Genomic DNA, 25,321 nt, shown 5'->3' on the forward strand with positions numbered 1-25,321 from the left:
CAAGTTTCAGAAGAAAGTTTCTGGCCAAGAATGTTTCTGGGCATTTTTAGCCTGTAATCAAACCCACAAATGCTGATGCTCCAGATACTCAACTAGTCTAAAGAAGTCCAGTTTTATTGCTTCTTTAAATCAGGACAACAGTTTTCAGCTGTGCTAACATAATTTCAAAAGGGTTTTCTAATGATCATGAATGGAAAGAGACATCTGTTATAAAACACCAAAAAGTTTAATGACATTTGGAGATTGTCAAGCCAAGCCTTCGATACTGAGTATGGAGGAATGTATTTTCTATTGGTCAAGACTGACATACTCTATTTGATTGTGGTGTTGAAAATGCAAACCACAATGAAACTCGAAGTCGATAATCGGTATGCAATTATGCTTATTGGTTGTGTGTGGTGCATTGGTACAGAAACCTGTTGGTGTAAAATTGTTGCATATATTTTATATAATTATGAAATAAAAAGCATCAAAATGTTGAAAATCTGATTTCCCCCTAGCTAATCATTGCCTGTAGCCGGCACTGATCGTAGTGTAATAAGACAGGCAGTGAGATTGAGCTCGTCCATGGTGGTCGGCAAACCCTTTACCTTCTGGCCCGTAGTCCTGCCACAAAACCATGCTTAAGTGGTCAAGTCCACATGCACATTTATGAATGCAGGGTTGCCACAGTTATTTTTATTTCTGGTGGTAATCATCCTTTTTTTGTACATTTTATGAGGGTGGATGGGGTGATTTCTTTGTTTATAGTACAAGGGGAGGGTCATGTGAAAATATTTTTAACGTTGGGGCGGGGGGGTGCATTTTTTTTAAATGACAGCTCGAGTTGGACCAGCCCTAAGATCTTGCATAAGTATGTCAATGTATATAAGACTTCACAAATAATTGTCATACAATGTAATTTTAGTCTGAAGATCATATCATGCCACACTCTAATTTTGGGATTTGGGATCGCATAAATCTTGATGATCATATTCAGTGATCATATAGACATAATAACCACCCGTAAGAACCAGTTCTCAATTAGTATTCAGTCTGTTAACACTTAAAAGGTCGTATTTTCACTGCCTTAATGTGTTGACATCTTATCCCCATCACATACTCCAGCGGGCGCTCTGGACTTTTGGCAGCATGGTTAATGACACGACGGCTCCACTTAAAATGGCACACTGGAGTGAGGAAGGCAAGTGGGCCTTTTTAGCCCTTTGCTGTACTCTGTGTTCATCTCATGTCTGTCAGAGCAGAGGGAAGGGGAGAGGGGGTGTCACACAGTCACAGTGTTAGGCTGTCAGGCAGTAATGACACTTCCAGATCCCTGAGCTGCAGGAGCCATGGAGTCCCTCTGTGGACCTTCTGCCATACAGTACCACTCTGCACCACCCCGCCCACATACCGCCCTGCACCGCCCCCACATCATCACACATAATGTCAGGAAGTCCCACTCTAGCCAACTCTCGCTCGCTCTCTCTCTCCCAACCCTCTCTCTCTCTCCCTCTGTCTCCCCACCTCTCTCCACCCAGGGTGTCTCACCGCTGCTTTGTTGATAACCTGTTAGCTCTGTTTAATTTTCACATTCTAATAGGGAGAGTGATGGGCTCACCCCCACAGGGCTTTTCTGTGTGAGCCTTCATTAGCATGAGAGAGACTGCAGGCGGGGCACGCGGGAACCCAAACGGTGTGACTTTTGAGCCGCATGACCCTGCTTTGGCAAACGTATGGGTAACTAATTGAGATGGGCCAAAGTCCTCGGTCACAGAGGTCGTGTCAAGCACAAATTGAAATCCGTCGGCAGAAAGGAGAGCCACATTGTATTGTAATCCCTTACATGCCGGGGATACAGAAGGATACAGTACATATTCTGAATTTCCAGCACTATGAATATATATTATGCAAGCAACCTCTCACAGATAAAATGAGACTGGTCCTTTCCTTTACAATTTGAAGGGAAATTACTTCTATAATTAAGTAAACCATTGACTCTGTCTTTTGAGATATAATATATGAAAAGAATGCTGGTAGGTATTACAGAAGCCATCCCTTGTATGACGGCTGAAACACCATCAGGCTCAATAGGAATGGAAGATAATGTAGCGGGTAGAAAATGAGTCCCATTTCAACTTAAGGGGGCATAACACTGACATTTCAGCAGAGAATCATTGCCTTTGTGTCTACCATGTTTCAAATATAATTTCTCTCCTCCATAGAAAGCTATGGACAGTGACAACGTCAGAGCACATGTTGGTTCAACAAGAAGTAATTGCCTTTTTGAACTACCTATACTTTTGGTCCTTAGTGAAGCAGGTGAGATTGAATGAATATGCTCAAATTCTGTGGTCTTGTCTGCTTCCCAAGTCAAACGAGCTGCAGTATGTCTTGCATCATTAGAATGTGTTAATGACATCAACTAAGTATGAAATTAGTTGAGCCCTTAGGTTTTAACGACAGATTAAACCTAGTCCTGGACTAAAAAGCATGCTTAATGGATAATCTCCATTGAAAGTTCTTTGTAATCCGGCCCAACGTCTAACACAGTAACATAGTGTAACTGTGGTTGCATTTAGAGTGGCATACATATAGAATCCTCATGTCAGTCATACTCACATATCTGTGTAAGCCATCGTAATCACACCTCTCTATCTTCCCTAGACTTCCATCAGAGAAGTAGATCTTCTCAGCCTTGTGGTCAATGGTGAGTCCGTTAGGAGTGAGGATGTCTGTGCTGACGATCACCTTCATGTTGTTTCCTGCCAGGGTGGACCTCATAATACTGGGACGCTGCTCGTTCCAGTTAGTCCAGAACATCAGGCTGAAATAAACATTCAAAAACCTACTATTAACTAGATGGAGAATGAGAAACCGTTTTAAAGGAGTCCGTTGACTGGAAACAGGAGAGATAGATAATAGCAGTTATGTTTACAAGTTTTTTATCTCAAGTCTTAAAAGCAATTTCCACCTTCACTGCAAACAGATAACCAAGATTCAATCTCTCTCTATATGGACATTTCCCCTCAGACATCTTTATACCCCCCTCAGTGAAGAGGACAAAACAAATATATGCTCTTTGAAATTGAATTAGGGGAGTGTATGATGGCTTTAATAGGACTGCAATTGAAACTTGTCAAGCTCCTTGGCTTTCTTCATAGGGGAAAATAAACACTAATAGCTGGGAGAATTATTCATAGGCAGCTGTTTTAAATTGCCTATGGCTCTATCTGGTCGTGATCCCATAGCTCACGATGGTCTGCATGACCTGTCATCTGCTCCTCATGTTGTCTCTGTCGGCTTTGTTAGTGTCGCCTTGCAGGAGCTAATGCAGCTCCCATCTCTAATAAGGTTGGTGCTGCAGTTTCATTTTTGATACTCACTTTCCATTTAATAAAAACCAGATTAGCATCAATGAATGCTGAATGGAATTGGTATTCATATTTCTTTGAGGGGAATACTAAGAATACGGAAAATTATAATCGTGTGGGATTGTAAATAAAGGGAAGATCCCTATCTATCTGAAGAAGTAGGTTCTGCAAAATTAAAGGAATATGTGAATTGTATTACAGTGTACAGCAGGTACATATTCACTTCTTAGAAGAGAAAGTAGAGGGATTATATCCTCATCAAACTACCAGGTATTGTATTGTAACTGATCAAATATGAACAATGTATACTTTTGAAGTTGAGCAAAATAGAGATAAGGTTGAGCAAAATAGAGATAAGCCTATATATGGTTATGATGGACCCTCCCTATAGTAGACAATGTTTACAGCATTGAAAGTCTTGAGAATTCATAGGGGCTAGTTAGAATACTATGTCAGAGAGTGCTAATTTATCATATTAGGTTACATTTAAATTAGCAGCATTCTGAGGTGAAAATGCCAAATTAGATACTGCATGCATACCCACTCAAATTCGTTTGTGAACTCTGGGTCAGTGTTCTGTGAAAACCTCCATGGCATGCATAATTACTGTAGTTTGAGACATACTTTTATATCTTAAAGGATATAACAGGAACATTAGTTTGTTATTGTGAAAGCACTGCAGGCAGTATTTCTTCAAATGTGAGTGTGTCAAACCAATTAAATGTCTCGCCTTCTCTACAGAACTGGATGAAAATCTCTCATATAACATTCTACTGATTGCTCTAACAAAATTAAACCCACTGAGATCCGTTCAAGAGGTGACATTCGTTAGACAGAATTGTCTTTAGACAGCAAGACAATTCACTTTGTCCAAGGAGGCATGTCTTGTGTTTTAATGCTACCAAAATGTATATATGTTATATATCTGTTGAGCATATACTGTTCAAACATAGCTTCAGGCATAGAATTGCATACTGCATCTGAAGTAGTAGCTAATGAAGTACATTTCTGGTCCACACAAATTCTGACATCATTAAAAACAAGAGACTAGCCTGGTTACAGACGTGTTTGTGATGTCTTGCCAACTCCCATGTTGTGACAATGAACATGGCAGTTGGCAAGACAATACAAACACATCTGGGACCAGGCTATTGGGAGACTTAGTAGAACTAGAACTACATACTTTTGGCACTCGTCCAGGGCGAGCACATGGGGGTGGTCGTCTTCAGAGAGTGTGACCACAGCCTGTCTACTGAAGGTCCCGGGCCGGCTCTGGTCCACACTGTGCCTGGTGATGCTGGAGGTGGTAGAGCTAGTCCAGTACAGAGTGTCCCAGGCACGGTGGTATGCCAACCCCTCCACTGAACCCACATCTGGGGGGACACAGACAAGGACATCACCACCATCATCCAATCATCCAGCCTCCACTAGTTCATTTGAAATACTTACATGTAATGGGCATGGCATTAAATCAACGGGTAATGCAGTGCTTTGACTCCATTGATAAAGGTGGACAGAACTGAATCCACCTCACGGGGAACAAAGTCAATGATGTCTAGACAAGGGCTGTGGCAGTCATGACATTTTGTCAGCCTGTTATTTTCATGGAAAAAGCCTGCCCGGTCTCACAGTAATTGACAGTTAATTAACATGAACACTTTTAGCATGTTTAGCATCTCCAGGCATCCACGCATACAAGCCACTGATGCTTACCTTTGGAATATCTACATTTAAAAAAGCTAATAAATCACATTAATATACACCATCACAACTAATCCATTGTTTATTTTAGGCAGTTCTAAAGAAACATTATTATATGAAGGAAATGTATTTCTGTATATATGAGTTGTCCTACTGTATGTTATCTGGCTATTCACCATGCTATCGGCTGTAGGCTTTTTCATTTAATAAACAAAATATGCTTACAAGTCCCGTGCCATTACTTTATTTTATATTTTATGATTTTATACTCAGAAGAATATAATTGAACTTAGCTGAATAAAATATAAATTATATTTTTCCCATTCTGGAGCGAATACGCATATGAAGTGGCTATGTTGAGCATACAGGTGATCATTTGTGTCATTCACTTTAGGTGTGAATGACACAAACCTTAGAATGTCTTATAAATCAAAACATATATGGGCTATATGATGCAACTATAGATTACTTATGATTTGAGAAAGTAGCAAAAAAAAAAGCTTGCACTCTGTTCCCTGCCACAGAATGCACATGCTGTTCTCTCATCAAGTGATCATGTTATCATATTTTCCATCAGACTATTTTAAATGTCATATTTTCTTTACTAATATGTCGAATTGGTTTGAATTTAGAATGTCCCATTATCTATTACAGGCAGGGGAAAAAACACGTCATCCTTATGCACTCAAATAGCCTAACTCCGGTTAGTTTTTCATCATGCCAGGTAGGCTATTCCAGTTATTTCACTACATGCATCAGCCACTGTTTGAGGAGCATCCAGCCTCTCACTGCGCGACAGGTGATATTCTGCACAAACTCTGTATGCCATGGGCTCGACAACCCAGTGCTTAATTTGGGAAACCAAATGAAATCTGTCCGGGAACATTGATAGAAACATGTTTTCACAACCAAACATATTTAAATAAACTGATAAAGGAATGGATGAGAGAGTGGAAGAGATGGAAACTCACAGTGGTGAGATATTCTGTAGCTAAAGGTAATGTCTCAGCCTATTAATTATGAAAATATTTTTAAAAATTCCCTATTACTAGGCTATTCAAAATCAAATACAAAATGGACTATAATTGTAGGCTAACTCTGTAAGCCGCCCTGCACAATCAATGAACCAACAGCAATGCCTAGTTCTCTCCCAGAATCATGGTTTGAAAGTTTGGAGGGTAGCATAAGGTAACCAGTCCCTCCAGTTTGCACAATAATACCGTCCACACTCAAAGGTGATTAGTAGAATTTGTTTAATTTTGGAGTATAGGCTAGACCAAATTATGTACCAAAGACATCTTACCTTATTTTCTTCTGCCATGCGTAATATGCGGTAGGCTATGTATTGTATAATGGCACAATCATTATTTTAATTCAGGTTTTTAAAAATAGGGCTCAGGTTCATATATAGGCCTATGTGTATGCATAAGGTCTAATATGTGTATGGGTGTTTTGAATTAATCATCACCTTAGAAAGCGCAGTCCATTTCGTTATGTTAGGCACAAGGACCATGTTTTCCACTCAGTTTCAACCTGTTGTTGAAATTCTTTCTTCAAATTGATAAATCACATTGAGGTGAGTTTTAAAAGCATGATACTGTTTTGATGATAAGTGTTTGATGTGATTTTCGAATGCATTTCCATTGATGTCAGAGTGATTAGAGGGACAATGGAGCCCTGAGTACCAGGCCATTAGCGACCTGATGGTCGTTAGTGAGTTGGGTACTACCAACACATGTCCAGAGTGCATAAGAGGAGCTTAGTGTGACTCAACGGTCACATGGAATTTTACTGCGGTCACGACTCATGAGTGCCAGTGTGGAGGTAATATGGTCACCGCAACAGTCCTAGTCTAGACATGAAGGGACGGTTTCCCAGACACAGATTAAGCCTAGTCTTGGAGTAAAAAAAAAACTCAATGGAGAACCTCCATCGAAAACTATTTTTATTCTACAACTAGGCTTAATCTGTGTCTGCGAAACCGCTCCTATATGTTAACATGCACACCACCATGCTTCTTTCATTTGTGGTGCAGGGAATTACAGCCACAAGGTTGAATTCATTGTAACTGCCGCACACAGGATATAACCTCTGCACATTGTGTACTAACAAATCCATCCACCAGTTCATTCTAAATACTTAAATGGAATATACAAGACATTAATCAACCCGTAATACATCTGATGGCACTCACACAGTTGACAAGACATTGACAAGTCCAAACAAACCTAATTCCAGGAAAATATGAAGTAAACTAAAATCCATGAATACCAATGTAAGCATATACAGCACAGGGTAGTCTCTCCTACAAACCGTTGTTGTTCATATATCGATTGGTAATAGAGGTCACTGAAAAAATATTAAGCTTACATATTCCAGGTCTCTCATTCATTGTAGTTTATACTGTTAACTTAGTGAGCAGGGATAAATACATGGCAATTCAATAGTGACCAAATAGATACGGCAAACCGTATGTGCTTGGCATGAAAATAGGGTTGCATCAGAGTACTAGTTCAACCATAACCCTACCAGGCTCAATTGCTATGGCATATAGAGGGTGTTGACACAGTGCAACAGTGGGACTTGAAAGGGGTAGCTTAAAATCTAGGTGAGAGATGGAGCAAGCCTGCTACAGCTGTCTTAGATGGGACTGAAAAATTGTGAAAATCGACACTTTAAATAAATGTTCGATCACATTGACCATATCATTTTTTGCGAAGCCCGATTGATCCTGTTTAAATTTGGGCATATAAAGTTTGTGTGAAAACTATTTGTAAGTTTTCAGATTTTTTCCGAACCCACTTCCTTGTTTAAATCACTTGTGCTACTCACGCTTTGAAGTCCAAAATGCAGGGTGGTGGTGGTGTGTGTGTGTGTGTGTATGTAGGGGGGGGGGGGCTTCTAAGGCTGCGCTGGATGGTGATGAACTGAGAGATCACCCAATAAAAATCTGCGGTTGTTTTGTCTGCTCTTGTCACAACCTCCATTCAAGTCTCTTTCTGAGGCGATATGAAACCAGACTGTTCGACAGAGACAGCCGGCTGGTGGACAAGATTAGGACAAACATAAACAACATGCTTGTCCTAGTAGGGAAAACACACATATTTCTGTCCTTGCTTTGCACAAAGATATCTAACATATTCACTGAACCATTAGTGAAGATCTTGGATGAAACATTACCACCTGAATTATATCCTAGAACTCCAACTCAATGGAACATACAGTATACTCTACAATCTGCTGTGGAGTGAGTGCTTAATTGATCTTAATGGTGAACAGGTCGTCAATTCTGGAGATACGGACTGAATCCGGTGCTTTCTATAAGCCATAAACCATACATACAGAATACTTAAGGCACTATCTGAGTCAGCCCGATTGCTAATTAATTGTTCGCAATAAAAGGCGTCTGACAGCTTGGTTTGCCGGAAATCGTTGGAGAGGCCAGGGAGTAATTAATGGGGGACGTGGAGCTTCATTAGGGAAATATGGATGATTAACATCTTCACCCTTCTTCAATGACAGGGTACGCAGTAGAACTTTGTGGAGAGGAAGGAGAGAAGGGGGTGAAGGAGAGGAGAGGAGGGTAGAGGAGGTGGAGGGTAGAGAAGAGGGTAGAGGAAAGGGAGAGGAGAGAGAAGGAGAGGAGTGTAATGAAGAGGGTATATGGAAAGGGAGAGGGTGGACAGTCTGATTCTGATAACATTGTTTAGTCGATTAACCAGAGTCCTGAATCCAACCAACTATGAACAGTGAGTTAACAAGCTAGGGCTGACCCTAATTAGTCGACTGGTCGATTGTTTGGTCGACCAAGATGTTTTGTAGTCAAGTTCATTGCAGACAGGCCATGCGTAGCCAATGTGACTTTTAAGATATTTTTATCAGGATATTTTATATATACAGGCTGCAATGTTTTTATTTGTTTGCTTTATAGACAATTTTTTACATAGTTTGCAATGGCAACAGAAGTAACTTTTTAGGTCATTTTCATTTAGATTTGGATAGAATTTTGATTAACCACATGACAAAGATTTTAAATGAAACTGTTCCACGACAATGTGCATCTGAAAACCATAACTGGCACGCAAATCAGTAGAAATTGTAAGTTAAATTGGCATTCCACATGAGAAAGGTTGCAGACTCCTCATGTAGCCTATTACAGGTAACTTCAGGAGGGTAACGGTAGAATCTGTGAAATCCAGTATGAGTGGAGGAGGATGCTCGGGACAGGTTACGTTTTTTTTCTTCTGGTTATCTTGATCTCTGTCTCTCTCTTGAGTCATTTGTGTCTGATTTGATCCAACAGTGCCCTTAAAGCATCAGACATGCTCAATGCATATATAGTTGATTTTATTCAGACACATAGGGTGTATCTTTATATGAAAAAATAGACGTTTTAAAATGTAGACCCATCGATTGGTCGAAAGAAGAGACGACTTTCGGTCAACCTAGATTTTCCTTACTCGAGGGCAACCCTATAACGAGCTAAACTAAAGTAAAGGCAATGGATGTTTCGGCGCTAAATAAATCACTCCAACTCTACACATGATCAGGCTAGGCATGGATTGAGGTCTACCAATTACACAAAGAGGTGCAAAGAAGGATATCAAACACATACACCAACTTGACATTTGCCAGCCACATAGCTTTTTCTCTTTATATGTCAGTGCTTCTTTTCAAAATGATAATTGCTCCTCTTGGTCAAAGCCAAAAGAACAAAAAAGTATATTTCCAGTCATCCCATCTGTCTCTGTCAATTTTGCCAACAGTAGAACATGAGGATATGGATCATTGGACTCCTGCTGTTCTCCCAGAGTGTGAGTGGTGATGCTGTTCTTCCAGAGTGTGAGGGGTGAGTGAGTGACATGAGCTCAGAGGAGACTTCAGAAAGAGGCAAAAGATGCTAACAGTGCAGAACAGAGGCTTTCCCTGCTCATCTGCCTCCACTCAGCTTATCTAGCAAAGATTGACAGGGAGAACAGACACAACAGCTCTGCTGGCTCTCCTCCTGCCATCTAGAATGACTGACTGACTAGCAGGCTATAAAAGGTCCAGGTGTTATGTGTTTCACATTCTATATGTATTTATTAAATTCAAGCCAAATAGAGATATTTTGAATTTATCTTTGTTAGATGTCAATTTCACAAGCCCCCATGTGTCCTATAAACTTCCTTAATCCCTAAATACTTAAGCTTATTTTATGTAGACGCTGTTCCTTGCAATACTGATACCCATTGCCAGCTAATCCTATTGCGAATGCTGCAAATGCTGCTTTGCTGCCCAGAGTGGTGAATATACTGTATCACTCTCTCAGGCCACTTATTTCTGTTTTGGTCAAAATGTGGTGAAAATGAGAGCTGGGTAATTTCCTGCATCAATAGTAAGACCTAAAAAAGTCCCCCATCTTAAGCATTTTATTTGACAGTTAAATTGTTCCCATTTAGGGCAAGAAAAATAGAGGTGGACATTACAATGCTCTACAGATGTAGGATCTTAATTTGAGCCAGTTTGCTGCAGCAGGAAAATAATCCTGCAGCAACAGGACATGTGAATTATTATGTGGATTGTAATTCAAGTGGATATTACAAACTTCAGAAGCATTTTAAACCTCAAATACACTAAAAGTTTTAAATGTTCGGCATTGCAGGAAAGTTATTTTGCAACAGGGTGATCAAATTAAGATCCTACATCTGTATAGTTGATGTAGTATGCATTGAAGCCACACATCCTAGGACCGAGCCACTATATTCTCCACAAATAGCTTTTCACAAATGGATTACAACGGGATCAAGATTTAGAGGAAAATAAATGAATGGATGCACTAGAAAGTAAAATATAGTAGAATAGTAAAATATGAACAATTTATTCTGTCAGGCATAAACGTATATATGCAGGCACTTGTAAATAAACAAACTCAAAATCATCAAATCAAAACATAAAAAGTAAAGCAGCACTAACTTTTGGCTATGATTGATCGTCCTGTCCAGTCGTCATTAATCATCTGGATATTCCCAAAATGGATGTCGCTGAAGAAGATGCGATTGGTCCCTCCTGCGGTTTTCTGGCGGTAATCAAAGGTCAGTGCTATGACGTTTTTGAAGTAGGTGGGCCTCTCGAAGGGCTGGACAGGCGAGTTGAGGTCGCTCTCGTCTGAGAGGTGAACGCTCTTCAGTATGGTCCTCTCAGAGTAAAGCAGATAGCCTTCGTATCGCTCGCAGGCAAAGCCGTCCTCAGCCAGGTGGCCATGGGCACAGGAACAGGTCCTACGCCCACTGCCCAGGTGGAAGCAGAGCTGCTGACAGCCCCCATTGCTCCTGGCACATGGGTTGGTACCTGGGTTGGCAGACACAAACACTGTGTTCAAGTCATATTCTACCTAAGATTACTTTACCCTCATTAATTTAATGGTTATGAAGTTAATTGTTTAGTGTAGTGCCAGAACTAGAAGTGCTGGTGTGATATGACGTCACTTTTGTATTGTACATGCACTGCCTATAGCTACGGTTTATCTTTCCCTTGTACTAGATGGCTCCCAGTTGATTATGAACAATGCATTTAACAATGCTACTGATGATGGGTGAGAATCAATAAGGAGCATTAAGTTGAAACCTCAACCTTTCTCCCGCCCTCTATTAAATACTGTCACATCCTTCAAGTTGACCCCCAGACCACTCCTCATGGTCACTGCCTCGCTGCCGTCACTCTTGAAGCCTCGTCGGATGGAACCATTGGAGTGAGCTCTGAGGACAGAAAGAGAGAGACATTTTGAAAAGTCATCAATGACACACATTTTTTATTTTTATTTGTTTCTTAAAAGTACTTTTATTTTTGGCTCTTGGACAAGATGCCCCCCATTGCTATCCAACTCGATGGATTCTCCATTCACCGGGCGGACAGGACAGTGGAGTCAGGGAAATTGAGAGGGGGAGGGTTTGCCTCTACATCAACACTAATTGGTGTCCTAACTCCAGCGCGTTGGAAGTGTCGACCAACTGTTCACCCGTCTTAGAATACCTGAAGGTCAAATGCCGACCCTTCTACCTCCCGAGGGAGTTTTCAGCAGTTATCGTGACTGTTGTATACATTCCACATCAGGACAAGAAAAATAACAAGCTGGCACTTAACGAACTTTACACGGCTATAAACAAGCAAGAAAACGAACATCCAGAGGCTGCCTTTCTGGTTGCCGGCAATTTTAATTCTGGGTCACTAAGACACGTGGTGCCCAACTTCCATCAACCCGTCTCTAATGCCACTAGTGGTGATAAAGTCCTAGACCACTGTTATTCTACCTACAACCAAGCATACAAGGCCCTCCCTCTGCAAATCATATCATGACTCCGCACTCCTGCTTCCTGTTTACAAGCAGAAACTCAAAACAGGAAGTAGCTGTGACTCGCTCCATTGAGAAATGGTCACCAGAATCAGAAATTATGAAATAGGACTGCTTTGCTAGCGCTGATTGGAATGTGTTTTGAGACTACGCCACTAACATTGACAAGCTAACCACCTCTGTCACCAGCTTCATTAGAAAATGTATCGGCGACGTTGTCCCCACAGTGAGGATTCACTGGTTCCCCCAATTAAAAGCCCTGGATTAACACAGAGGTTGGAGCTAAACTAAAGGACAGGGCTACCACACACAGAGCTGTCGTAGACAACCCTGAGGCTACGGTCGAGGACAGGAATAAGTACAAGAAGTCCCGCTATGACCTCCGCACAGTCATCAAACGAGCAAAAGGACAATATAGGAATAAGGTGGAATCATACAGGATCCGACGCCCGCCGCATGTGGCAGGGGCTACAGTCCATGACGGATTACAAAGAAAGACCCAACTGTGATCTGCCCACCGATGCCTCTCTACCAGACGAACTCAATGTATTTTATCCACGCTTTGACAACAACATCGTGCCGGGTATGAGGGTCGTCACCGACCCAGAGGATTGGGAGATCTTGCTCTCCAAGGCCGATGTGAGGAAGGTCTTTGATCAGGTCAACACCCGAAAGGCCACAGGGGACCTGACAGTATTCCAGAGCACGTTCTCCGAGCATGCGCAGAACAGCTGGCAGGCATATTCACAGTAAATTTCAACCTCTCCTTGTCCCAGTCTGTAAGGCGACCACCATCATTCCTGTGCTCATTGTGGCTTCATGCCACAATGACTACCGCCCTGTAGCGCTCACTTCTGTAATCATGAAGTGCTTTGAGAGGCTGGTTATGGCAAACATTAATTCCACCATCCCAGACACCCTAGACCCACTCCAATTTGCATACCTCCTCAATAAATCCATAGAGGACGCAATCTCAATTGCTCTCCACACTGCCGTCAACCACCTCTCCCTCAAAGTCAGTAATACCAAGGAGTTGGACTACAGAAAATGGGGGGGGGGGGGGGGGGTTGGGCGAGCACGAGAGCTTCAAGTTCCTCTGTGTCCAAATCATAAAGCCGTGACAGCACATCTCACCCTCAGGAGGTTGAAACAGTTTGGCATGGGCCCTCAAATTCTCATAAAGTTTTACTGGCTGCATAGCTGCCTGGTATGGCAACAGCACCGCCCTCGATCGCATCCCACAGAGGGTGGTGCGGACAGCCCAGTATATCACTGGGGGCGAGCTCCCTGCCATCCAGGACATCTTCATCAGGCGGTGTGGTAGGAAGGCTTGAGTCAACCTTGTATCTTTATTTACCTTTTATTTTAGCACTGTCTCTATGCACGCGCACACACACACACACACACACACACACACACACACACACACACACACACACACACACACACACACACACACACCTAATATCATATCTAACTTTAAGCACCAGCTGTCAGAGCAGCTCACAGATCACTGCACCTGTACATAGCCCATCTGTAAATAGCCCATCCAACTACCTCATCCCCATACTGTTATTTATTTTGCTCCTTGCACCCCAGTATCTCTACTTGCACACTCATCTTCTGCACATCTATCACTCCAGTGTTTAATTGCTATATTGTAATTATTTTGCCACTATGGCCTATTTATTGCCTTACCTCCCTTATCCTACCTCATTTGCACACACTGTATATATACTTTTTTCTATTTTATTATTGACTGTATATTTGTTTATTCCATGTGTAACTCTGTGTTGTTGTTTGTGTTGCACTGCTTTGCTTTATCTTGGCCAGGTCGCAGTTGTAAATGAGAACTTGTTCTCAACTGGCCTACCTGGTTAAATAAAGGTGAAATAAAAATACAAAATATAAAAGAAATATGCACATTAATTTATACTGACTCGACACACATGCACACCCACTCACATTCAAGCTGCTGCTACTCTGTTTATCTTATATCCTTTTGCCTACTCACCTTACCCCTATACATATCTACCTCCATTACTCCAGTATTCCTGTACATTGTTAATAGTATTGGAACTGACCATGTATATAGTATGCTTACTTACTTATTGTGTTCTTCTTATTTCTCATTTGTTTTTTTCTAGTATTACATTGTTTTTGATTATTGCATTGTTGGGTTTTGAGTTTGCAAGAAAGTCATTTCACTACTTGTGCATGTGACATTAAAACGTAAAACTTTTCTCAATGACAGAAAATAGAAAAGGCTGGCATAATTTATTTTAACAATGGCACTTTATCATTAAGAAAATAATCAAGCAAGCATGAAATACCTCAAGATAACTGGTTTAGCAAAAGGTAAAGGGACTTGCCCTTGATAATGACATTGAGATATGCTAGTACATTTACATAAAGAGATGGTGCACCTATTCATGTAAAAATACTCCCCTGAGGATCTCCCCACTGAGACCTCTGAGATTAAGGGTTAGAGGATCGGACTTTGCAGCCCACTCTGTGTGCATTTAAGGAAATAATAAATTACCTGTCAGACCAGTAGATGTAAGCTCCAAACACTGCCACGGAGAACAGGTCTACGTTGGCCACTGACAGTACAATCTCCCTGCTCTCACCCGTCTCAAGGTTGATCCTCTCTATCTTGTCAGTGCGGGCATCACACCAGTATAATCTATTTTCCTGCAAAGTTATGGGGGTAAATTGGGTACATTTTATCCAAACAAAGGAAGATGAGGATGCTGTTATAAAACTGCTTTAGGATGGGGTGGATGGATAAGAGCAAATAGGACATGGATGGATAAGGAGGAAGCCCTGTACTGTACCTCATAGTCTATGGAGATTCCGTTGGGCCAGGCAATGCCAGTGTTGACCAGGGTGACCTGATCAGACCCATCTAGACGGGCTCTCCCTATGCAGGGGCTCTGGCCCCACTCTGTCCAGAACAGATACCTACCAGAGGGAGGGAGGGGAGATAGGGAGAGAGAGAGAGATTGTAAATACAACCCATATTTATGTTTATTTATTTTCCCTTTTGTACTTTAACTATTTGCACATCGTTACAACACTGCATATAGCCATAATATGACATTTGTCTCTATTCATTTGAAACTTTTACTGTACATTTTTATTGTTTATTTCACTTTTGTTAATTATCTATTTCGCTTGCTTTGGCAATGTAAACATATGTTTCCCATGCCAATAAAGCACTTTGAATTTCATTAGAGAGAGAGAGAGAGAGAGAGAGAGAGAGAGAGAGAGAGCAGGGGGCATAGTGGTAAACAGCAATATTATTGACATCTAACTGCTTGGACAACATTAACAGATCTGAAAGGATACACAACATGTCTGATCGAATGTGATAAGGAGGTTATCAGAGGCTATGCAACTGAAATCATATAGTGTTACAATGTAGTTCATCTCAAAGCCTACTTCTATTGGGTCTAGAGAGGATACTTTGGTGTTACAGCCCTCTGTTTTCAGAAAATGGTTGAAATGTGAGCCTGTCATGCGCCTCCAGCTGTTCTTTCATGCAGTGTCAACTGTCGATCTCGGACCTTTAGTAGCAAACTGAAACGAATCATACTGTGACTGTACACAACACCTACAACTGCTAAACAACTTCACATAGGTCAGGCATGACAACAAACATAACTGCAGGTGCTAGGAGCACATCTAAGCGTGTTTATACTGGTCTGAGCATGTTTCTACTGGTCTGAGTGGGGGGGATTTCCTCCAAGCATTTATTTTTATTATTTATAAATAAATACAGTACCAGTCAAAACTTTGGACACACCTACTCATTCAAGATTTTTTATATTGTAGAATAACAGTGAAGACATCAAAACTATTAAATAACACATATGGAATCATGTAGTAACCAAAAAAGTGTTAAACAATCAAAACATATTTAACATTTGAAATTCTTCAAAGTAGCCATGCTTTGCCTAGATGACAGCTTTGCATACTCTTGGCATTCTCTCAACCAGCTTCACGAGGTTTTGTATTTGTATTCATTATGGATCCCCATTAGCTGCTTGCAAGGTAGCAGTTACTCTTCCTGGGGTCAAGTAAAATTATGCAGTTTATACAATTTTAAAAACATAAAAATACATCCACAGATTCCACAACACACTGTGTGCCCTCAGGCCCCTACTCCACCACTACCACATATCTACAGCACAAATTCCATGTGTACGTGTGTATAGTGCGTATGTTATCGTGTGTGTGTGTGTGTGTGTGTGTGTGTGTAATCCATGTGTCTGTGCCTATGTTTTTGTTGCTTCACAGTCCCTGCTGTTCCATAAGGTGTATTTTTTATTTGTTTTTGAATGAAATCAAATTTTACTGCTTGGTTCAGTTACTTGATGTGGAATAGAGTTCCGTGTAGTCATGGCTCTATGTAGTACTGTGCGCCTCCCATAGCCAGTTCTGGACTTTGGGACTGTGAAGAGACCTCGAGGCATGTCTTGTGGGGTATGCATGGGTGTCCGAGCTGTTCGCCAGTAGTTCAAACAGACAGCTCGATGCATTCAACATGTCAATACCTCTCATATATACAAGTAGTGATGAAGTGAATCTCTCTTCTACTTTGAGCCAGGAGAGATTGACATGCATATTACTAATATTAGTGCTCTGTGTACATCCAAGGGCCAGCTGTGCTGCCCTGTTCTGAGCCAGTTGCAATTTTCCTAAGTCCGTTTTTGTGGCACCTGACCACACGACTGAACAGTAGTCCAGGTGCGACAAAACTAGGGCCTGTAGGACCTGTCTTGTAGAAAGCGCTGTTAAGAAGGTAGAGCAGCGCTTTATTATGGACATACTTCTCCTCACCTTAGCTACTGTTGTATCAATATGTTTTGACCATGACAGTTTACAATCCAGGGTTACTCCAAGCAGTTTAGTCACCTCAACTTGCTCAATTTCAAGATTATTTATTATAATATTTAGTTGAGGTTTAGGATTTAGTGAATGATTTGTCCCAAATACAATGCTTTTACTTTCAGAAATATTGAGGACTAACTTATTCCTTTCCACCCACTCGTTAAGTGTTGCAGTCATTTCAGTCACCGTGGTAGCTAACATGTAGAGTGTTGAGTCACCCGCATACATAGACACACTGGCTTTACTCAAAATGTAGGGGCTATTTGACCCAGAAGGAGAGTGATGGAGTGATGCATCAGATGATCTGGCCTCCACAATCACCCGACCTCAACCAATTGAGATGTTTTGGGATGAGTTGGACTGCAGATTGAAGGAAAAGCCAAGTGCTCAGCATATGTGGGAACTCCTTTAAGACTGTTGGAAAAGCATTCCTCATGAAGCTGGTTGAGAGAATGCCAAGTGTTCAAAGCTGTCATCAAGGCAAAGGGTGGCTACTTTGAAAAATCTTTATGGTTACTACATGATTATATATATATGTTATTTCATTTCATATTTCATAGTTTCGATGTCTTCACTATTATTCTACAATGGAGAAAATAGTCAAAAAAAGAAAAAAGCTTGAATGAGTAGGTGTCCAAACATTTCACTGGTAATGTATATACGTACAAAAGTACATGGATTTGGCTGTTTCAGCCACACCCGTCGCTGACAGTTGTATAAAATCGAGCACACAGCCATGCAATCTCCATAGACAAACACTGACAGTAGAATGGCCTTACTGAAGAGCTCAGTGACTTTCAACGTGGCGCAGTCCTAAGATGCCACCTTTCCAGCAAGTCAGTTTGTCAAATGTATGCCCTGCTAGATCTTCCCAGGTCAACTGTAAGTGCTGTTATTGTGAAGTGGAAACTTCTAGTAGTAACAACGGCTCAGCTGCAAAGTGGTAGGCCACGCAAGCTCAAAGAACGAGACCGCCGAGTGCTGAAGTGCTTAGCACGTAAAAAATCGTCTGTCCACAGTTACAACACTCACCATCTGTTCCAAAATCTTAACTACAGCATACAATGACATTCTAGACGATTCTGCACTTCCAACCATCACTTGCCTTCCCGCCTTTTGGACAACAACTCCCATTGTTACGGCGGAGACATAAGCATCTCGTCATTATATACAGATTTCTGCTTTCCATAAAGCCTACCAGCCATACAAACAGCCTTACCTCCCGCTCCCAGGCTTCCCCAAGGTCTTAAAGTAAGCAGAATAATAGCACTAAACTACATTAGCCTTTTAATCAGGATTGGAATGATTTTAGTAGCCTATTTTAAAGTGTTGGTGTTGAGCTAGGGTATGCATACCCAATTGACGCCTCTGGCGCACGTATAAACACGCATTCAAGCACGTACGCACACAGACACACAGACAAACAAACAGACATACCCTTTCTGTGGATGAACAGCGATGGCTCTAGGTTGGTCGAGTCCCTCTGAGATGACTACACAACGGTAGGTACCACTAAGACGGGCAACCTCTATGAGGTTGAAACCATGGTCTGTCCAGTAAAGGTTACCTGTGGGAGGAAGACAAATATACTGTTATTAGAGTACAAAGAACATTGTTACTCTTACTCATCAGAAACTAAGGAGATAATCACAACACGAACATGTAATTTTAAATCACACTTCCGTAGACTTGCATCATTTATCCCAATGGCTATCTTTCAATTTTATTTGAATATTATTTAAACAGGTTAGTCCCATGAGATAAAATCTTGGGGGGGTGTACACACATAGTAAGAACCCATTTTTTACATTTTACAGAAGACAATACTGACCAGCAATCCAGTCAACTGCGATGCCCTCTACCCTGCTGATGCCCGTAGTAATGATGTCCTCCCTCCAGGTCTGATCCCTCTTGGCTCTGGAGATTGTGTTCAGGCCCATGTCTGTCCAGTACACTGTGTCATTACCTGTGGATAGGCAGGAAACAAAGTAAGGAAAAAAATTGCACACTTGTAATATTCTATATACATTTCTGTGTAGACTGCAAACTTGGTATTCTTGGTATTCTTTAGTAGTCTTGGTATTCCTAGAGTGTGGACCTGATCCTTTTGTACAAATGTGGAAAAGGTAGGTACATTACATAGCCTCCTTCTTAATATACCAGTTTTTTATGGAACATTCTGTAGCTCTTCATGGAGCAATCTTTTATTATTATGATGATATAAAGTATGATAGTTGTTACCGTATCTGTACATCCATTCAGACCTAATTTCCAGTGGTGGAAAAAGTATCCAATTGTCATACTTGAGTAAAACTAAAGAAACCTTAATAGAAAATAACTTAAATGAAAGTGAGACACCCAGTAAAATACAACTCTTAAATATTAGGTTTAAAATGTACTTAAGTATCAAAAGAAAAATGTAATTGCTAAAATATATAGTTGAAGTTGGAGGTTTACATACACATTAGCCAAATACATTTTTAATCCTAGTAAAAATTCCCTGTCTTAAGTCAGTTAGGATCACCGCTTTATTTTAAGAATGTGAAATGTCAGAATAATAGTAGAGAAAATTATTTATTTCAGCTTTTATTTCTTTCATCACATTCCCAGTGGGTCAGAAATGTACATACACTCAATTAGTATTTGGAAGCTTTGCCTTTAAATTGTTTAACTTGAGTCAAACATTTCGGGTTGCCTTCCACAAGCTTCCCACAATAAGTTGGGTGAATATTGGCCCATTCCTCCTGACAGAGCTGCTGTAACTGAGTCAGGTCTGTAGGCCGTTTTGCTCGCACACGCTTTTCCAGTTCTGCCCACAAATGTTCTATGGGATTGAGGTCAGGGCTTTGTGATGGCTACTCCAATACCTTGACTTTGTTGTCCTTAACCTCTTGTCGTTCGCCTAGGATAAGGGGCGCTACAGCGATTTTTGAAAAAAAATTGTGCCCATTTTAAATGGCCTCCTACTCAAACACAGAAGCTAGGATATGCATGTAATTATATGCATATAATACTTGTGGATAGAAAACACCCTAAAGTTTCTAAAACTGTTTGAATGGTGTCTGTGAGTATAACAGAACTCATATGGCAGTCAAAACCCCAAGACCGATCGTAACAGGAAGTGGAATTCTGAATTGCGGACTCAACTTCATCAGTTTGCCTGTAAATCACACAGTGAGCAATGGTTCATTGAGCACTTCCTATTGCTTCCACTAGATGTCCCCAGTCTTTACAAAGTGATTTGAGCCTTCTACTGTGAAAACTGAATGAATGAGATGCAGTGGAACGTGGTCACACAGAGAGGGCCATTACCATTATGACGCCGGCGCCCCTGGCTACCCTCCCCTTTCGAAACGTTTTGAAACACAATGCAATCGTCCCCCTTGAATCTTATTGGTGCTCTGGTTGAAAAAGGCCCTAAAGATTTATGTTATACAACGTTTGACATGTTTGAATGAACCTAAATAAAAAAAAACGCGCACGACGGAACTTTTGGTGCAGCCTTCAGAACGCGCTAACAAGAACAAGCTATTGGAACATAAAGGATGAACTTTTTCGAACGAAAATACATTTGTTGTGGACCTGGGATTCCTAGAAGTGCTTTCTGATGAAGATAATCAAAGGTAAGGGATTATTGACAATAGTATACAAGACTAGATTTGATATGCGATTGTTCCAAGATGGCGCTGACCTGTAACGGTAGCCTATTTTTCTGAGTATCGCATCCCCTTTTATCGCAAAGTGTGATTACCCAGTAAAGTTATTTTTAAATCTGGCATTACAGGTGCTTTCAAGAGATATTCATCGATAAATCTTAGAATGACAATATTACATTTTAAAAATGTTTTCGAATAGTAATTTAGTAAATTGTAGTGCTGTTTCACCGGATGCATTTGAGGGAAAATAGTTAGTCAACGTTACGCGCCGATGTAAAATGCTGTTTTTATATATAAATATGAACTTTATCGAACAAAAGAATGCATGTATTGTGTAACATGATGTCCTAGGGGTGTCATCTGATGAAGATTGTCAAAGGTTAGTGCTGCATTTAGCTGTTTTTTGGTTATTTGTGATGCATGTGGTTGGTCGGAAAATGGCTATGTGGCTACTTTTACGATATACTCCTCTAACATAATCTAATGTTTTGCTTTTGCTGTAAAGCCTTTTTGAAATCGGGCAATGCGGTTCGATTCAGGAGAGGTGTATCTATAAAACGATATAACATAGTCCTATATTTGAAAAAAAAAAAATATTAAATTTCGTTATGCTAATGGGGATAGGATTTTTCGCTGGATGTCCGTCCCGCCGACCAGGGGTTAAGCCATTTTGCCACAACTTTGGAAGTATGCTTGGGGTCATTGTCCATTTGGAAGACTCATTTGCAACCAAGCTTTAACTTCCTGACTGATGTCTTGAGATGTTGCTTCAATATATCCACATCATTTTCCTACCTCATGAAGCCATTCGTTGTTGCTGATTGGGAGTCACACATAAGGAGCCTGTTTTTGCTTTGGGTTTTGTGGGGATTGCACCTGACAGTACTGTTTGGCTGTCGTTTTTCTTGTTTTGTTGTATCGTGTTCGTTCGTAAATTAAAACTAAAGATGAACACTAACTCCGCTGCACCTTGGTCTACTTCCACAGACCGCCGTTACAGAATCCCCACCAACAACGGACCAAGCAGCGTAGGAAGGAGAAGCACCAGGAGAGGGGAAATATGGACTCATGGACTTTGGAGGAGATGGAGAGGTGCGTTCAGGATTCTTGGAGATGGGAGGAATTGCTCGATGGAGGTGGACCGTGGGCTCAGGCTGGGGAGTATCGCCGCCCGCAGTGGGAGATCGAGGCGGCGATAGCTGAGAGGCGCTGGTACGAAGCGAGGGAGCGCTCCAGGCATGAGAGGCAGCCCCCGGGCACACGGGGAGTGTGGCAGAGCCAGGATTTAATTCTGGGCCAACTCCCCGTGCTTACAGGAGGCAGCGCAGTACTGGTCAGGCACCGTGTTATGCGGTAAAGTGCATGATGTCCCCAGTACGCGTTGATAGCCCGGAGCGCTACATGCCAGCCCCCCGCAAGTGCCATGCGAGAGCAGGCATCGAGCCAGGACGGATTGTGCCAGCTCAGCGTGTCTGGTCTCCAGTGCGCCGTTTCGGTCCAGGCTATCCTGCGCCGGCTCTGCGCACTGTGTCTCCAGGGCGCTGGGAGGGCTCAGTTCGCCCAATGCCTGCGCTCCGCCCGTGCCGGGCAAAAGTGGGCATTCAGCCTGGAGTTTGGGTGGCAAGCCTACGCACCAGAACTCCAGTGCTCCCCCACAGCCCGGTTTATCCTGTGTCTCCTCTTCGGACCAGGCCTCCAGTGGGTCTCTCCAGCCTGGTCTATCCTGTGCCTCCTCCCAGGACCAGGCCTCCTGTGGGTCTCTCCAGCCTGGTCTACCCTGTGCCTCCTCCCAGGACCAGGCCTCCAGTGGGTCTCCCCAGCCTGGTGAGTCCTGGGCCAGAGCCGCCAGAGCCGCCCGCCAGTCCTGAGCTGCCAGAGCCGCCCGCCAGTCCTGAGCCGCCAGAGCCGCCCGCCAGTCCTGAGCCGCCACAGCCGCCCGCCTGTCCGGAGCCGCCAGAGCCGCCCGCCTGTCCGGAGCAGCCAGAGCCGCCCGCCTGTCCGGAGCAGCCAGAGCCGCCCGCCTGTCCGGAGCAGCCAGAGCCGCCCGCCTGTCCGGAGCAGCCAGAGCCGCCCGCCTGTCCGAAGCCGCCAGAGCTGCCCGCCAGCCTGGTGAGTCCTGTGCCTGCGCCCAGGGCCAGGCCTCCTTCATGTCTCCCCAGGCTGGTGAATTCTGGGCCAGAGCCACCAGAGCCGCCTGCCAGCCCGGAGCCGCCAGAGTCGCCCGCCAGCCGAGCGCAGCCAGGGACGCCCACCAGACGGGCGCAGCCAGAATTGCCCGCCAGGCGGGCGCAGTCAGGGTCGCCCGCCAGGCGGGCACAGTCAGGGTCGCCCACCAGTCCTCCGGGCACGGCCAGGGGCGCCACCTAAGTGGGTGACGCCGAGGGTGGAGCGGAGGCCACGTCCCGCACCTGAGCCGCCGCCGTAAGAAGGCCCACCCGGACCCTCCCCTTCAGAGTCAGGTTTTTGCGGCCGTACTGTAACGCCCCGGCCATAGAGAGGGGTTTTTGTTCTTTATTTTGGTTAGGCCAGGGTGTTACATTGGGTGGGCGTTCTATGTTCATTTTACTATGTTTTTGTATTTCTTTGTTTTGGGCCGTGTGTGGCTCCCAATCAGGCACAGCTGTAGTTCATTGTTGCTGATTGGGAGTCACACATAAGGAGCCTGTTTTTCCTTTGGGTTTTGTGGGGGATTGTTTCTGTTTAGTATCTTGCACCTGACAGTACTGCTTGGCTGTCGGTTTTGTTGTTTTGTTGTATCGTGTTCGTTCGTAAATTAAAACTAAAGATGAACACTAACTCCGCTGCACCTTGGTCTACTTCCACAGACAGCCGTTACACTCCTGCAGCAAAGCACCTCCACAACATGATGCTGCCACCCCCGTGCTTCATGGTTGGGATGGTGTTCTTCGGCTTGCAAGCATCCCCCTTTTTCCTCCAAACATAACGATGGTCATTATGGCAAAACAGTTCTATTTTTGTTTCATCAGACCAGAGGACATTTCTCCAAAAAGTATGATCTTTGTCCCCGTGTGCAGTTGCAAACTGTATACTGACTTTTTTATGGCGGTTTTGGAGCAGTGGCATCTTCCTTGCTGAGTGCCTTCACAGGTTATGTTGATATAGGACTCATTTTACTGTGGATATAGATACTTTTGTACTTGTTTCCTCCAGCATCTTCACTGGGTCCTTTGCTGTTGTTCTGGGATTGATTTGCACTTTTCACACCAAAGTACGGTCATCTCTAGGAGACAGAACGCGTCTCCTTCCTGAGCGGTATGACGGCTGCGTGGTCCCATGGTTTTTATGCTTGCATACTATTGTTTGTACAGATGAACATGGTACCTTCAGGCGTTTGGAAATTGCTCCCAAGGATAATCCAGACCTGTGGAGGTCTACAATGTTTTTTTCTGTGGTCTTGGCTGATTTCTTTTGATTTTCCCATGATGTCAAGCAAAGAGGCACTGAGTTTGAAGGTAGGCCTTGAAATACATTCACAGGTACACCTCCAATTGACTCAAATGATGTCAATTAGCCTATCAAAAGCTTCTAAAGCCATGACATAATTTTCTGGAATTTTCCAAGCTGTTTAAAGGCACAGTCAACTTCTGACCCACTAGAATTGTGATACAGTGAATTATAAGTGAAATAATCTATCTGTAAACAATTGTTGGAAAAATGACTTGTGTCACGCACAAAGTAGATGTCCTAACCGACTTGCCAAAACTATGATTTGTTAACAAGAAATTTGTGGAGTGGTTGAAATACGAGTTTTAATGACTCGAACCTAAGTGTATGTAAACTTCCGACTTCAATTGTACCTAAGTATCAAATGTAAAAGTAAAAGTATGAATCATTTCAAATTCCTTATAATAAGCAAACCAGAAGGCATGATTTCTTTTAAATTCTTTTTTTTACTGATAGCCAGGGGCACACTCCAACACTCAGACATAAGTGAGTCCGCCAGATCAGAGACAGTAATCTAAATCAAATACAATATTATTGGTCACATACACATGGTTAGCAGATGTTATTGTGAGTGTTGCGAAATGTTTGTGCTTGTAGTTCCGACAGTGCAGTAATATCAAACAAGTCATCTAACAATTCCACAACAACTACAGTGGGGGAAAAAAGTATTTGATCCTCTGCTGATTTTGTACGTTTGCCCACTTACAAAGAAATGATCAGTCTATAATTTTAATAGTAGGTTTATTTGAACAGTGAGCGACAGAATAACAACAAAAAAATCCAGAAAAACGCATCTGCAAAACATGACTTAGTACTTGGTGGCAAAACCCTTGTTGGCAATCACAGAGGTCAGACGTTTCTTGTAGTTGGCCACCAGGTTTGCACACATCTCAGGAAGGATTTTGTCCCAGTCCTCTTTG

At 42.5% G+C, this 25,321-nt stretch overlaps 1 pseudogene; it reads right to left on the reverse strand.

Moving 5' to 3' along the window:
• The window catches only part of LOC106582301 (low-density lipoprotein receptor-related protein 1B-like), a 407,952-nt pseudogene that overhangs the window by 143,923 nt on the left and 238,708 nt on the right, over nt 1–25,321 (reverse strand).

The sequence above is a fragment of the Salmo salar genome, chromosome ssa21 (genome assembly GCF_905237065.1).
Source record: "Salmo salar chromosome ssa21, Ssal_v3.1, whole genome shotgun sequence".
In the NCBI taxonomy this organism is placed as follows: Eukaryota; Metazoa; Chordata; class Actinopteri; order Salmoniformes; family Salmonidae; genus Salmo; species Salmo salar.